This window comes from Theropithecus gelada, chromosome 4 (assembly GCF_003255815.1).
Source record: "Theropithecus gelada isolate Dixy chromosome 4, Tgel_1.0, whole genome shotgun sequence".
Lineage (NCBI taxonomy): Eukaryota > Metazoa > Chordata > Mammalia > Primates > Cercopithecidae > Theropithecus > Theropithecus gelada.
The window spans coordinates 98,590,292-98,604,202 of record NC_037671.1 but is presented as its reverse complement, the minus strand read 5'-3'; positions in this window follow the sequence as shown (position 1 = coordinate 98,604,202).

Genomic DNA, 13,911 nt, shown 5'->3' with positions numbered 1-13,911 from the left:
TGTGTAAAGTCAAGACTGATGACATATATAGGTTTCCTAGGCTTAATAAGAAAAAAAGCTCTCCTCAGGTCTGAAGGAATTAATGTTGGGCTTAGGTAAGACCTATAGTCTTTTAAGTTTTTATTTTTAAAATTAATACCATGCCTCATAGTTTTGTTTTCAATCTCTTATTGTGGAAAATGTAAAACAACATACAGGAGTAAAGTAATGTAAGGAACCTCCATGTATCTATCATCCAGCTTCAGTAGTTATCAATTTATGACCAATTTCATTTCATCTGAACTTGCACCCACTTTCCCCAATTTGCCATCCCCCATGTTATTTTGAAGCAAATCCTAGATATCATGTAATTTTATTCATAAATATTTCAGCATGTATTCCTAATAAATAATAGTTCTTTTAAAAAACTAAAAGTATTATTGTGCCTCAAAAAGAATTAGTAAAAATAATATCGGATTTTCAGTTATTTCACAAGTATAAAAATTGTCAAAGAGTTCTAGTCGGGATCTAAATAAGGATCACACATTACAATTTATTGACAAATCTTTTGTCTTTTTATTATTTTATTTTATTTATTTTTTTTTAGACGGAGTCTCTCTGTGTTACCCAGGCAGGAGTGCAGTGGCGCAATCTTGCTCACTGCAACCTCGGCCTCCTGGGTTCAAGTGATTCTCCTGCCTCAGCCTCCAGAGTAGCTGTGGCACGTGCCAGCACCCCTGGCTGATTTTTTGTATTATTAGAGACAGGGCTTTGCCATGTTAGCCTGGCTGGTCTGGAACTCCTGACCTTAAGTGATCTGTCCACTTCAGTCTCCCAAAGTGCTGAGGTTACAGGCATGCGCCACTGCACCCGGCCATGTCTTTTTAAATTCATGAATTCCTTCTCAGTCACATTTTTAAAATTTCTGTTTTTGGTTTGCTTGTCTATTAAGAGTCTCTCACCATCTGGATTTTGCTGATTGCATCCTTGACATGCCATTTATTGTGTTATTTTCTCCTCCATATTTTCTGTAAATTGGTGATTGAATCTACAGGCTTGATCAGATTCAGGCTTGCTTGTTTGCTTGCTTCCTTTTTTCTGTCTTTTTTTTTTTGGTAGACCACTGTACAAATGAAGTAGTAGTTTTTAATCAGGAGACATAAAATGGCTGGGTTTCTCTATGATTTAATAGCCATTGATGATATGTATTGTTTTTAAAAATCAAATAGGTTGCATTGCCCAGTGTGATAGATACTAGCCACTTGTGGTTATTGAACGCTTAAAATGTGGCTAGTGTGAATTGAGATGTGCTGTAAATGTAAAAATATACGTTGGGTTTCAAATAGTACAAAACAAAAGAATATAAAATCTCTAATTTGTTTATAATGATTACATATTTTAAATATTTTGGATACATAGGATTAAATAAAACATTAAAATTAATTTCACTTTACTTTTAAATTTTTTAAGTGTAAGATTTAAAATCATGTAATGGTTTGCATTAAAATTATATTGGGCCAGGTGCAGTGGCTCATGCCTGCAATCCCAGCACTTTGGGAGACCGAGGCAGGTGGATCACCTGAGGTCAGGAGTTCGAGACCAGCCTGGCCAACATGGTGAACCCCCCTCTCTACTAAAAAATAAAAAAATTAGCCAGGCGTAGTGGCAGGTGCCTGTAATCCCAGCTACTCAAGAGGCTGAGGCAGGAGAATTGCTTGAACCTGGGAGGCAGAGGCTGTGGTGAGCTGAGATCATGCCACTGCACTCTGGCCTGGGCAGCCTGGATAATAGAGTAAGACTCTGTCTCAAAAAAAAAAAAAAAAAAATTCTGTTGGACAGTGTTGCTGTAAGACATTATAGAGACAATGTTAGACCCCTGTCCCATTCTCCCTACCTCTCATTCCCATTCTCCAGAGGCAGCCACTTTCAACTTTTAGTCACTTCTCTGCGGTTTACTTCCACATTTCCAAGTGACAAGGTTTTAATTACATTTATTTGAACACTTATTAAAAGTGTGCCAATTATGTTCTAAGCTCTCTGCATTTATGAAGTAAATTCTTAGAACAATCATTTTAAAGATGATGAAACTCTGGAGCAGAAATATTAAGTAATTTACCCAGTCACAGATTAAGTAAGTGACAGAGCTTGGATTAGATTCTAATTCTTAGTATCTGCGCATTTGATCAGACGTGGTGGCTCATGCCTATAATCCCAGCATTTTGGGAGGCTGAGGCAAGAGGATTGAGGCAAGGTGTTCGAGACCAGCCTGGGCAACAAAGCGAGACTCTGCCTCTGTTTATTAAAAAATAAATAAAGCATTTTTTAAAATCTGGGCATCTGACCTCCAAATATATTACCATATTGCCTCCTCCGCTTACACTCCGCTCATTTTTTTCTTTTTTTTTAAATATAAATATTATCTAACTCCCTGCTATGGAAGATGATTTTGCTTTTCATACTTCCCCTATTCTCCTTCCCTAACCTGATCTTACACTGGGACTTCTACTCCTGTCATCACTTAATTGTATCATTTTTGTTAAATTCATATCTAATATATAAATATACATAATATTGTCTTCTATAGCATACCATGATTACATTTTCTTTATCATATTTTTGTATTTCTGCAAGTAGTAATTGCCTTGGTTGTAATTTGTTCAGCTTCATTTGTATCTTCTATTAATTGATCATCAGAATCGTTTGTCATTTTTTATTCTCCAAATCACAGGGAGACTTGTTGGAGTTCTACAGCCTTCAGTCAGGACTGACTACTGTCCAAGTAACACAGTTCTCATAATAGAATTGATCATATTGGGACTTCCCTTTGTTTTCTCTTGCATTTAAGATATGGGGAATCCAAGTCTTTTTCTTTCACCATAGATAAGGTCTCCCTCTGTCACCCAGGTTGTAGCGCAGTGGCACCATCACAGCTCACTGTAACCTTGAACTCCTGAGTTCAAGCAGTCCTCCACTTCAGTCTCCTCAGTAGCTAGGACTATGGCTGCACAGCTAATTTTTAAATTTTTTGAGGAAATAGGGGTCTCACTGTGTTTCCCAGGCTGGTCTCAAACTTCTGGCCTCAAGTGATCCTCCTACCTCGATCTCCCAAAGCCCTGGGATTACAGGCATGAGACACTCCACTTAGCTGGTAATCTAAGTCTTTTAAGTAGTACCTTGTTCTGGAGAGTGCAATGGCTTCTCAGAATTCTAAGGATATTAACTTAGGTTTTTTTGGTTGTTTTAAAATTTTCTTTGTTCCCTGCATTAACGCTACAGGTTGAGCATCCATAATCTGAAAATCTGAAATCCAAATTGTCCAAAACCCAAAACTTCTTGAGTGCCAACATGATGCCACAAGTAGAAAATTCCCTATCTGATTTTATGTGATGGGTCACAGTCAAAACTTTGTTTCATGTACACAATTATTTCAAAATACTGTATAAAATTAACTTCAGGCTATTTGTATTAAGTATACATGAAATATAACTGAATTTTGTTTAGACTTGGATCCCATCCCCAAGATACCGCATATATAGGCAGATATTTCAAAGTTTGAGACACTTCTGGTCCCAGCTGTTTCAGATAAGGGCTATTCAAACTGTATTTCCTTTAAGTTCCTTTTTGCTGTTTGGTTTGGTCGTAGTCTTTCAAGTTAGAATCTTGGCCGTAATTGTCTCGGGATCCTTCATATTTGAGAGACACAGAGAAAACTAACTGGAACATCTCTGTGTACATGGGTAGGACTTTTCAGTGGTGAGCTTCATTATAGGTAAGAGAACAGCAAAACATTTTCCTTAGCCATGTCTCACACCCCTAACATGGTTTTTTAAAGGTTTTTCTTCAGGGTGGGTCAATTTTTCTGGAGAGGAAGCTTATCTCAGGTAATAGGAGCTCGGCTGTCAGTTCTGAGACGAAATAAGGCAAGAAGCTAGCTCACGGTTCAGTATTCAGTTTCACTTTATCTTCTTGTTTTCAGTAAAGAGTCCACTGCCATTCCTGCCCCCATATGTTTAGGAGTTTTCACCTGCCATCTTTACCCATTAATGTTAAATTAATGCAAACAGTAACACAAAATATCAGCTGCCTACAAACAGGTATCATATTGTACATATTCACACAGTAATAAATAGTGGCAAAGTATTAAATATTTGACATGTGTTATCTGATTTAATCTTCAAAACTTTACTGTGAAGTAGGAACAATTATTATCCTTATTTGGATTCACTTCAACCACATTCTGCCATTATAATACCTTATTGGCCGGGCATGGTGGTTCACGCCTATAATACCAGCACTTTGGGAGGCTGAGGCAAGCGAATTGCCTGAGCTCAGGAGTTCGAGAACAGCCTGGGCAACACGGTGAAACCCTATCTCTACTAAAATACAAAAAATTAGCCAGGTGTGGCAGCGTGTGCCTGTAGTCCCAGCTACTTGGGAGGCTGAGGCAGGAGAATTGCTTGAACCTGCCCGGGAGGCGGAGGTTGCAGTGAGCTGAGATCGAGCCAATGTACTCCAGCCTGGACAACAGAGCCAGACTCTGTCTCAAAAAATAATAATAATAATACCTTATTAAAATTTCTTTTTTTCTTCTTAATCCTTTGCTCCCAGAGAAACTTTTAGCATTAAAAAGTGGTGGTGATAAAATTATATTTTTCCATTAATAAATTGCTGTTTTTTGGGGCACTGAAAAATATTTTTTACTGGATGGTAAGACAAGCATTCAATTTTTTGTGTCTAATCATACAAAATTTCTCATAGATTAGCTGCTGATCCTACTACCTCTATCCAGTATTTCTATGGCATATACATTCTAGATAGCAAAAGGGCACATTATCTCAGAATCCAAGAAACCCCACTGAGATCATAAGCAGAGAAGAAAGATGATGTGAATGAAAGAAACCTGAGATACTTTGATTGATTTAGAACTCTGAGGCTATCCACTGTTGCCAGTTTTTTCAGGACATCTTCCTCTTATTCCATTATGAAAGAGATGTAGAGTACATATAGCATTTAAAAATGTAATCTGGCTTTTCTCATACATATCTAAAACTTTTGATCTACCCTTATATTATCAAAGTAAAAGTGATATTCTCCCATTATTCAAATAAACAGACATTTATTAAATGATGTATTAAATCATATGCTGTATATTCACATTTTGAGGTCTCTGATACTACAGATCTTAATAACGGTTTTACTCCTAAGAGTTTTGTTGGCATAAGGCCAGGTGCTGTGGCTCATGCCTGTAGTCCCAACACTTTGGGAGGCCAAGGCAGGGTGATTGCTTGAACCTAGGAGTTTGGGACCAGCCTGGGAAACATGGTGAAACCCCGCTTCTACAAAAATTAGAAAAATTAGCTCAGTGTAGTGGTATGTGCCTTTTGTCCTAGCTACCCAGGAGGCTGAGGCAGGAGAATCACGTGAGCTGCCCAGGAAGTCAAGCTGCAGTGAGCTGTGATGATGCCACTGCACTCCACTCGGGAGACAGAGTGAGACCTGGTTTAAAAAAAAAAAAAAAATGAATAATTTGTCTAGAGCCAGAGGTTGCAGTGAGAGGAGATTGCACCACTGCACTCCAGCCTGGGAGAAAGAGTGAGAACCTGTCTCCCTGTCTCAAAAAAAAAAAAAAAAGGCCAGGTGCAGTGGCTCATGCCTGTAATCCAGCACTTTGGGAGGCCAAGGTGGGCAGATCACGAGGTCAGGAGATTGAGACCATCCCGGCTAACATGGTGAAACCCCATCTCTACCAAAAATAGAAAAAAAAATTAGCTGGGCATGGTGGCGGGTGCCTGTGGTCCCAGCTACTCGGGAGGCTGAGGCAGGAGAATGGTGTGAATTCGGGAGGTGGAACTTGCAGTGAGCCAAGATCCTGCCAGTGCACTCCAGCCTGGGTAACAGAGCGAGACTCCATCTAAAAAATATATATATACACACATACACATATATACACACACACACACATATGCACACACATATATATACATATATATACACACACATAAAATTTGTTAAATATATCAGAATAACTGACAACTAAAATTGTCTTTATAAGTTTGAGCTAATATAGAAGATAACATTATTCTAATTTATTAACCCTTTGTTAGAATACATTATCAAGTTTTTTCTTAAAAAAAAAAAGGGGGGGGGGTACCAGGAATCCAAAGGTATAATTGTATAGTCTTGTTCAGGTGTAGCCAAGTGGGGATAACAGTTCCTGTCCCATGCATACAAAAGGTAAAAATAAGTGCTTACCTACCAAACATGTTAAATAAAATTGTCAACAATACTGTTAAAGCCTATTGTGTTCCTCTCCCTTCCCCTATTGGAAACCATTCAGAATTAGATATTTATTATTTTTATAATTTATTTATATGTACACTATATATGTCCATATGCCTAAATAATAAAATAATATTTTATATGTTTAAAAACTATACTGGCCAGGCATGGTGGCTCACGCCTGTAATCCCAGTGCTTTGGGAGGCAGAAGAGTAGGATCAGCTGAGGCTAGGAGTTTGAGACCAACCTGGGCCACATAGCGAGACCCTGTCTCTACAAAAAGTGAAAAAACTACCCAGGTGTGGCGGTGTGTGCCTGTAGCCCCAGCTACTCTGGAGGGTGAGATGGGAGGATTGCTTCAGCCCAGGAGGTATAGGTTGCAATGAGCTGTGATCTTGCCACTGCATTTCAGTCTTGGTAACAGTGAAAAACCTTGTCAAAAAAAAAAAAAAAAACTATACTGTATATGTTTCTGTAATTTGCTTTTTCCCCTCAACATTGTAAGAGTCATCCATGTTAAGACATGTACCTCTGATTTCTCCATTTTCACTAATCCTGTCATCAGGCGTGTCTAATCTGCCATTAAACCTGTCTACCTTCTAATGGGTGTTTAATCAAAGTTACTGAATATATTAATCACAGTTATTTTAAAGTCTGTGTCTGAAAACTCCCAATCTGTAGATCTCCTGTGGATCCATTTCTCTTGTCATGTTTTTCCATTGTTTCTCAATCATAAAGTCCTATTGACTGCTGTGCTTAGTAATTTTTGGTAGAATACTGAAATTGTGTGTGAAAATTGTAAGGTGAAATTCTTTGTGAAAAACTGTAAGGATAATTTGTGGCTGTAGCTCAGGGATCTACAAATTATGCCCCATGGACCAAATTTGACCTGCTACCTGTTTTTGCCTGGCTTTAAGTTAAGAATGTTTGCTGTATGTTTAAATGATTGAAAAATAATCAAATGAAGAATAATATTTGACAACACATGAAACAAAATTCAAACCTAAGTGGCCATAAGTAGAGTTACTGGAATAGTCACATTATGTATTGTCTGTGGCTGCTTTTGTGCTGCAACAGCAGAGTTGAGCAGTTGCAACAGAAACCTAATTGGCCACAAGACTAAAAGATTTATTATTGCCAACCTCTGCTCTAGCTAGATAATGGTATCTTTCTCTAGAGAGGATTTACTTCTGGTAGGCCCTTAAGATATTAGGAAGATCACCTTAAGTCATTCAGGGATTTAGTTGATTCAAAGCTTGTTTTGAGTTCTTGTGGGGGTTGTGAATTTCTGGTTCACCTCTACTTCTAGGGCATAGCTTTTCAGGGATTCCGACTAAAAGCCTGATGTATTTACCCAGAATCCTATTCCTTGATGGGCCCAGTACTTCAATGTTGGTTCATTGTCTACAATTTTCCTTCTCCCTGAGATTATGGCTCTTCTATGTGTGTGTGTATATGTGTGTGTCTGTGTATATATATATGTACATACACACACATGCACTGACAGAAATATATATATTTCTGACATTGTCAGAAATAGAAGTTCAAGGTGATCAAATTGCATCCCCACCCCAGATTCTTCAATGGCCTTCCATCTCATTTAGGAAAAAACAAGTCCTTATAGTTACTACAAGAATGACTGCATGAGTGAGTCTAAAAATACATGGGTCTAAAGAGGCACAGACAAGAGAAAACAGGTTTATTTTGCCACCAGTGCATTAGCACACTAATAAGTGTAGGACTTAACACTCCAAAGGAATATACCCATGCTAGTGGGAGTCATTTACATTTAGGCATTTGTTCTCATTATTTTTAAACTGAGGTATAATCACTTACCAAAAATGTACATTTAAGTGTTCAGTGTGTTTTGACAAATGTATATACCTATGTACCAATACCTCAGTCAAGATACAGAACATTTCCATCACCCTAGAAAGTTCTCTCCTTGCCTTTTGTTTTTTGTTTTTCAATTTTGTTGTTGTTGTTCTGAGACAGGATCTCACTCTGTCACCCAGGCTGGAGTGCAGTGGTGTGATCTTCCAGGATTCAAGTGATCCTCTTGCATTAGCCCCCTGAGTGGTGGCACGCACCACCGTGGCTGGCTAATTTTTTGTTTTTTTTTTTTGTAGAGACTGGGTTTCACCATGTTGCCCAGGCTGGTTTTGAACTCCTGAGCTCAAGCGATCTGCCTGCCTAGGCATCCTAAAGTGCTGGGATTACAGGCCTGAGCCACCGTGCCCGGCTCCTCCTTGCCTTTTCCAGTTAATCTTCTTCCCTGTAGAACAGCAACCACTGTTCTGATTATCCCCATATTAATCAAAATTTTTATTTTATTTATTTTTTTTGAGACAGAGTCTCATGCTGTTGCCAGGCTGGAGTGCAGTGGCGCGATCTCGGCTCACTGCAACTTCCGCCTCCCGGATTCAAGCAATTCTCCTGCCTCAGCCCCGAATAGCTGGGACAGGCTGCCGCCACCATGCCCAGATGATTTTTTGTATTTTAGTAGAGACGGGTGGTTTCACTATGTTGGGCAGGATGGTCTTGATCTCCTGACATCGTGATCCACCCTCCTCGGCCTCCCAAAGTGCTCGGATTATAGGTATGAGCCACCGCACCCGGCCCAATTTTAATTTTTTAAATTGCAAATTTCATCACTACCATGCTGGTCATAACACTGCTATAAGTCTTTAGAAGCTGTTAATGTATTTGCGTTGTTCAAATTTCACCTACTTCTCTGGATCCCAGATTAATTGATTTTTTTTTTTTTAATTTATTTATTATTATTATACTGTAAGTTGTAGGGTACATGTGCATAACGTGCAGGTTTGTTACATATGTATACTTGTGCCTTGTTGGTGTGCTGCACCCATCAACTCGTCATTTACATCAGGTATAACTCCCAATGCAATCCCTCCCCCCGCCCCCCTCCCCATGATAGGCCCCGGTGTGTGATGTTCCCCTTCCCGAGTCCAAGTGATCTCATTGTTCAGTTCCCACCTATGAGTGAGAACATGCGGTGTTTGGTTTTCTGTTCTTGTGATAGTTTGCTAAGAATGATGGATTCCAGCTGCATCCATGTCCCTACAAAGGACACAAACTCATCCTTTTTTATGGCTGCATAGTATTCCATGGTGTATATATGCCACATTTTCTTAATCCAATCTGTCACTGATGGACATTTGGGTTGATTCCAAGTCTTTGCTATTGTGAATAGTGCTGCAATAAACATACGTGTGCATGTGTCTTTATAGCAGCATAATTTATAATCCTTTGGGTATATCCCCAGTAATGGGATGGCTGGGTCATATGGTACATCTAGTTCTAGATCCTTGAGGAATCGCCATACTGTTTTCCATAATGGTTGAACTAGTTTACAATCCCACCAACAGTGTAAAAGTGTTCCTATTTCTCCACATCCTCTCCAGCACCTGTTGTTTCCTGACTTTTGAATGATCGCCATTCTAACTGGTGTGAGATGGTATCTCATTGTGGTTTTGATTTGCATTTCTCTGATGGCCAGTGATGATGAGCATTTTTTCATGTGTTTGTTGGCTGTATGAATGTCTTCTTTTGAGAAATGTCTATTCATATCCTTTGCCCACTTTTTGATGGGGTTGTTTGTTTTTTTCTTGTAAATTTGTTGGAGTTCTTTGTAGGTTCTGGATATTAGCCCTTTGTCAGATGAGTAGATTGCAAAAATTGTCTCCCATTCTGTAGGTTGCCTGTTCACTCTGATGGTAGTTTCTTTTGCTGTGCAGAAGCTCTTTAGTTTAATGAGATCCCATTTGTCAATTTTGGCTTTTGCTGCCGTTGCTTTTGGTGTTTTAGACATGAAGTCTTTGCCCATGCCTATGTCCTGAATGGTACTACCTAGGTTTTCCTCTAGGATTTTTATGGTATTAGGTCTAACATTTAAGTCTCTAATCCATCTTGAATTAATTTTCGTATAAGGAGTAAGGAAAGGATCCAGTTTCAGCTTTCTACTTATGGCTAGCCAATTTTCCCAGCACCATTTATTAAATAGGGAATCCTTTCCCCATTTCTTGTTTCTCTCAGGTTTGTCAAAGATCAGATGGCTGTAGATGTGTGGTATTATTTCTGAGGACTCTGTTCTGTTCCATTGGTCTATATCTCTGTTTTGGTACCAGTACCATGCTGTTTTGGTTACTGTAGCCTTGTAGTATAGTTTGAAGTCAGGTAGCGTGATGCCTCCAGCTTTGTTCTTTTGACTTAGGATTGTCTTGGAGATGCGGGCTCTTTTTTGGTTCCATATGAACTTTAAAGCAGTTTTTTCCAATTCTGTGAAGAAACTCATTGGTAGCTTGATGGGGATGGCATTGAATCTATAAATTACCTTGGGCAGTATGGCCATTTTCACGATATTGATTCTTCCTATCCATGAGCATGGTATGTTCTTCCATTTGTTTGTGTCCTCTTTTATTTCACTGAGCAGTGGTTTGTAGTTCTCCTTGAAGAGGTCCTTTACATCCCTTGTAAGTTGGATTCCTAGGTATTTGATTCTCTTTGAAGCAATTGTGAATGGAAGTTCATTCATGATTTGGCTCTCTGTTTGTCTGTTACTAGTGTATAAGAATGCTTGTGATTTTTGCACATTAATTTTGTATCCTGAGACTTTGCTGAAGTTGCTTATCAGCTTAAGGAGATTTTGGGCTGAGACAATGGGGTTTTCTAAATATACAATCATGTCATCTGCAAACAGGGACAATTTGACTTCTTCTTTTCCTAACTGAATACCCTTGATTTCTTTCTCTTGCCTGATTGCCCTAGCCAGAACTTCCAACACTATGTTGAATAGGAGTGGTGAGAGAGGGCATCCCTGTCTTGTGCCAGTTTTCAAAGGGAATTTTTCCAGTTTTTGCCCATTCAGTATGATATTGGCTGTGGGTTTGTCATAAATAGCTCTTATTATTTTGAGGTACGTTCCATCAATACCGAATTTATTGAGCGTTTTTAGCATGAAGGGCTGTTGAATTTTGTCAAAAGCCTTTTCTGCATCTATTGAAATAATCATGTGGTTCTTGTCTTTGGTTCTGTTTATATGCTGGATTATGTTTATTGATTTGCGAATGTTGAACCAGCCTTGCATCCCAGGGATGAAGCCCACTTGATCATGGTGGATAAGCTTTTTGATGTGTTGCTGAATCCGGTTTGCCAGTATTTTATTGAGGATTTTTGCATCGATGTTCATCAAGGATATTGGTCTAAAATTCTCTTTTTTTGTTGTATCTCTGCCAGGCTTTGGTATCAGGATGATGTTGGCCTCATAAAATGAGTTAGGGAGGATTCCCTCTTTTTCTATTGATTGGAATAGTTTCAGAAGGAATGGTACCAACTCCTCCTTGTACCTCTGGTAGAATTCAGCTGTGAATCCATCTGGTCCTGGACTTTTTTTGGTTGGTAGGCTATTAATTGTTGCCTCAATTTCAGAGCCTGCTATTGGTCTATTCAGGGATTCAACTTCTTCCTGGTTTAGTCTTGGAAGAGTGTAAGTGTCCAGGAAATTATCCATTTCTTCTAGATTTTCCAGTTTATTTGCGTAGAGGTGTTTATAGTATTCTCTCATGGTAGTTTGTATTTCTGTGGGGTCGGTGGTGATATCCCCTTTTTCATTTTTAATTGCGTCGATTTGATTCTTCTCTCTTTTCTTCTTTATTAGTCTTGCTAGTGGTCTGTCAATTTTGTTGATCTTTTCAAAAAACCAACTCCTGGATTCATTGATTTTTTTGGAGGGTTTTTTGTGTCTCTATCTCCTTCAGTTCTGCTCTGATCTTAGTTATTTCTAGCCTTCTGCTAGCTTTTGAATGTGTTTGCTCTTGCTTCTCTAGTTCTTTTAATTGCGATGTTAGAGTGTCAATTTTAGATCTTTCCTGCTTTCTCTTGTGGGCATTTAGTGCTATAAATTTCCCTCTACACACTGCTTTAAATGTGTCCCAGAGATTCTGGTATGTTGTATCTTTGTTCTCATTGGTTTCAAAGAACATCTTTATTTCTGCCTTCATTTCGTTATGTACCCAGTAGTCATTCAGGAGCAGGTTGTTCAGTTTCCATGTAGTTGAGCGGTTTTGATTGAGTTTCTTAGTCCCGAGTTCTAGTTTGATTGCACTGTGGTCTGAGAGACAGTTTGTTATAATTTCTGTTCTTGTACATTTGCTGAGGAGTGCTTTACTTCCAATTACGTGGTCAATTTTGGAATAAGTACGATGTGGTGCTGAGAAGAATGTATATTCTGTTGATTTGGGGTGGAGAGTTCTATAGATGTCTATTAGGTCTGCTTGCTGCAGAGATGAGTTCAATTCCTGGATATCCTTGTTAACTTTCTGTCTCGTTGATCTGTCTAATGTTGACAATGGAGTGTTGAAGTCTCCCATTATTATTGTATGGGAGTCTAAGTCTCTTTGTAAGTCTCTAAGGACTTGCTTTATGAATCTGGGTGCTCCTGTATTGGGTGCATATATATTTAGGATAGTTAGCTCTTCCTGTTGAATTGATCCCTTTACCATTATGTAATGGCCTTCTTTGTCTCTTTTGATCTTTGATGGTTTAAAGTCTGTTTTATCAGAGACTAGTATTGCAACCCCCGCTTTTTTTTGTTCTCCATTTGCTTGGTAAATCTTCCTCCATCCCTTTATTTTGAGCCTATGTATGTCTCTGCGTGTGAGATGGGTCTCCTGAATACAGCAGACTGATGGGTCTTGACTCTTTATCCAGTTTGCCAGTCTGTGTCTCTTAATTGGAGCATTTAGTCCATTTACATTTAAAGTTAAGATTGTTATGTGTGAACTTGATCCTGCCATTATGATATTAACTGGTTATTTTGCTCATTAGTTGATGCAGTTTCTTCCTAGCCTCGATGGTCTTTACATTTTGGCATGTTTTTGAGATGGCTGGTACCGGTTGTTCCTTTCCATGTTGAGTGCTTCCTTCAGGGTCTCTTGTAAGGCAGGCCTAGTGGTGACAAAATCTCTAAGCATTTGCTTATCTGTAAAGGATTTTATTTCTCCTTCACTTATGAAACTTAGTTTGGCTGGATATGAAATTCTGGGTTTAAAATTCTTTTCTTTAAGAATGTTGAATATTGGCCCCCACTCTCTTCTGGCTTGTAGAGTTTCTGCCGAGAGATCTGCTGTGAGTCTGATGGGCTTCCCTTTGTGGGTAACCCGACCTTTCTCTCTGGCTGCCCTTAAGATTTTTTCCTTCATTTCAACTTTGGTGAATCTGGCAATTATGTGTCTTGGAGTTGCTCTTCTCGAGGAGTATCTTTGTGGCGTTCTCTGTATTTCCTGGATTTGAATGTTGGCCTGCCCTACTAGGTTGGGGAAGTTCTCCTGGATGATATCCTGAAGAGTGTTTTCCAACTTGGTTCCATTTTCCCCCTCACTTTCAGGCACCCCAATCAGACGTAGATTTGGTCTTTTTACATAATCCCATACTTCTTGCAGGCTTTGTTCATTTCTTTTTCTTCTTTTTTCTTTTGGTTTCTCTTCTCGCTTCATTTCATTCATTTGATCCTCAATTGCTGATACTCTTTCTTCCAGTTGATCGAGTCGGTTACTGAAGCTTGTGCATTTGTCACGTATTTCTCGTGTCATGGTTTTCATCTCTTTCATTTCGTTTATGACCTTCTCTGCATTA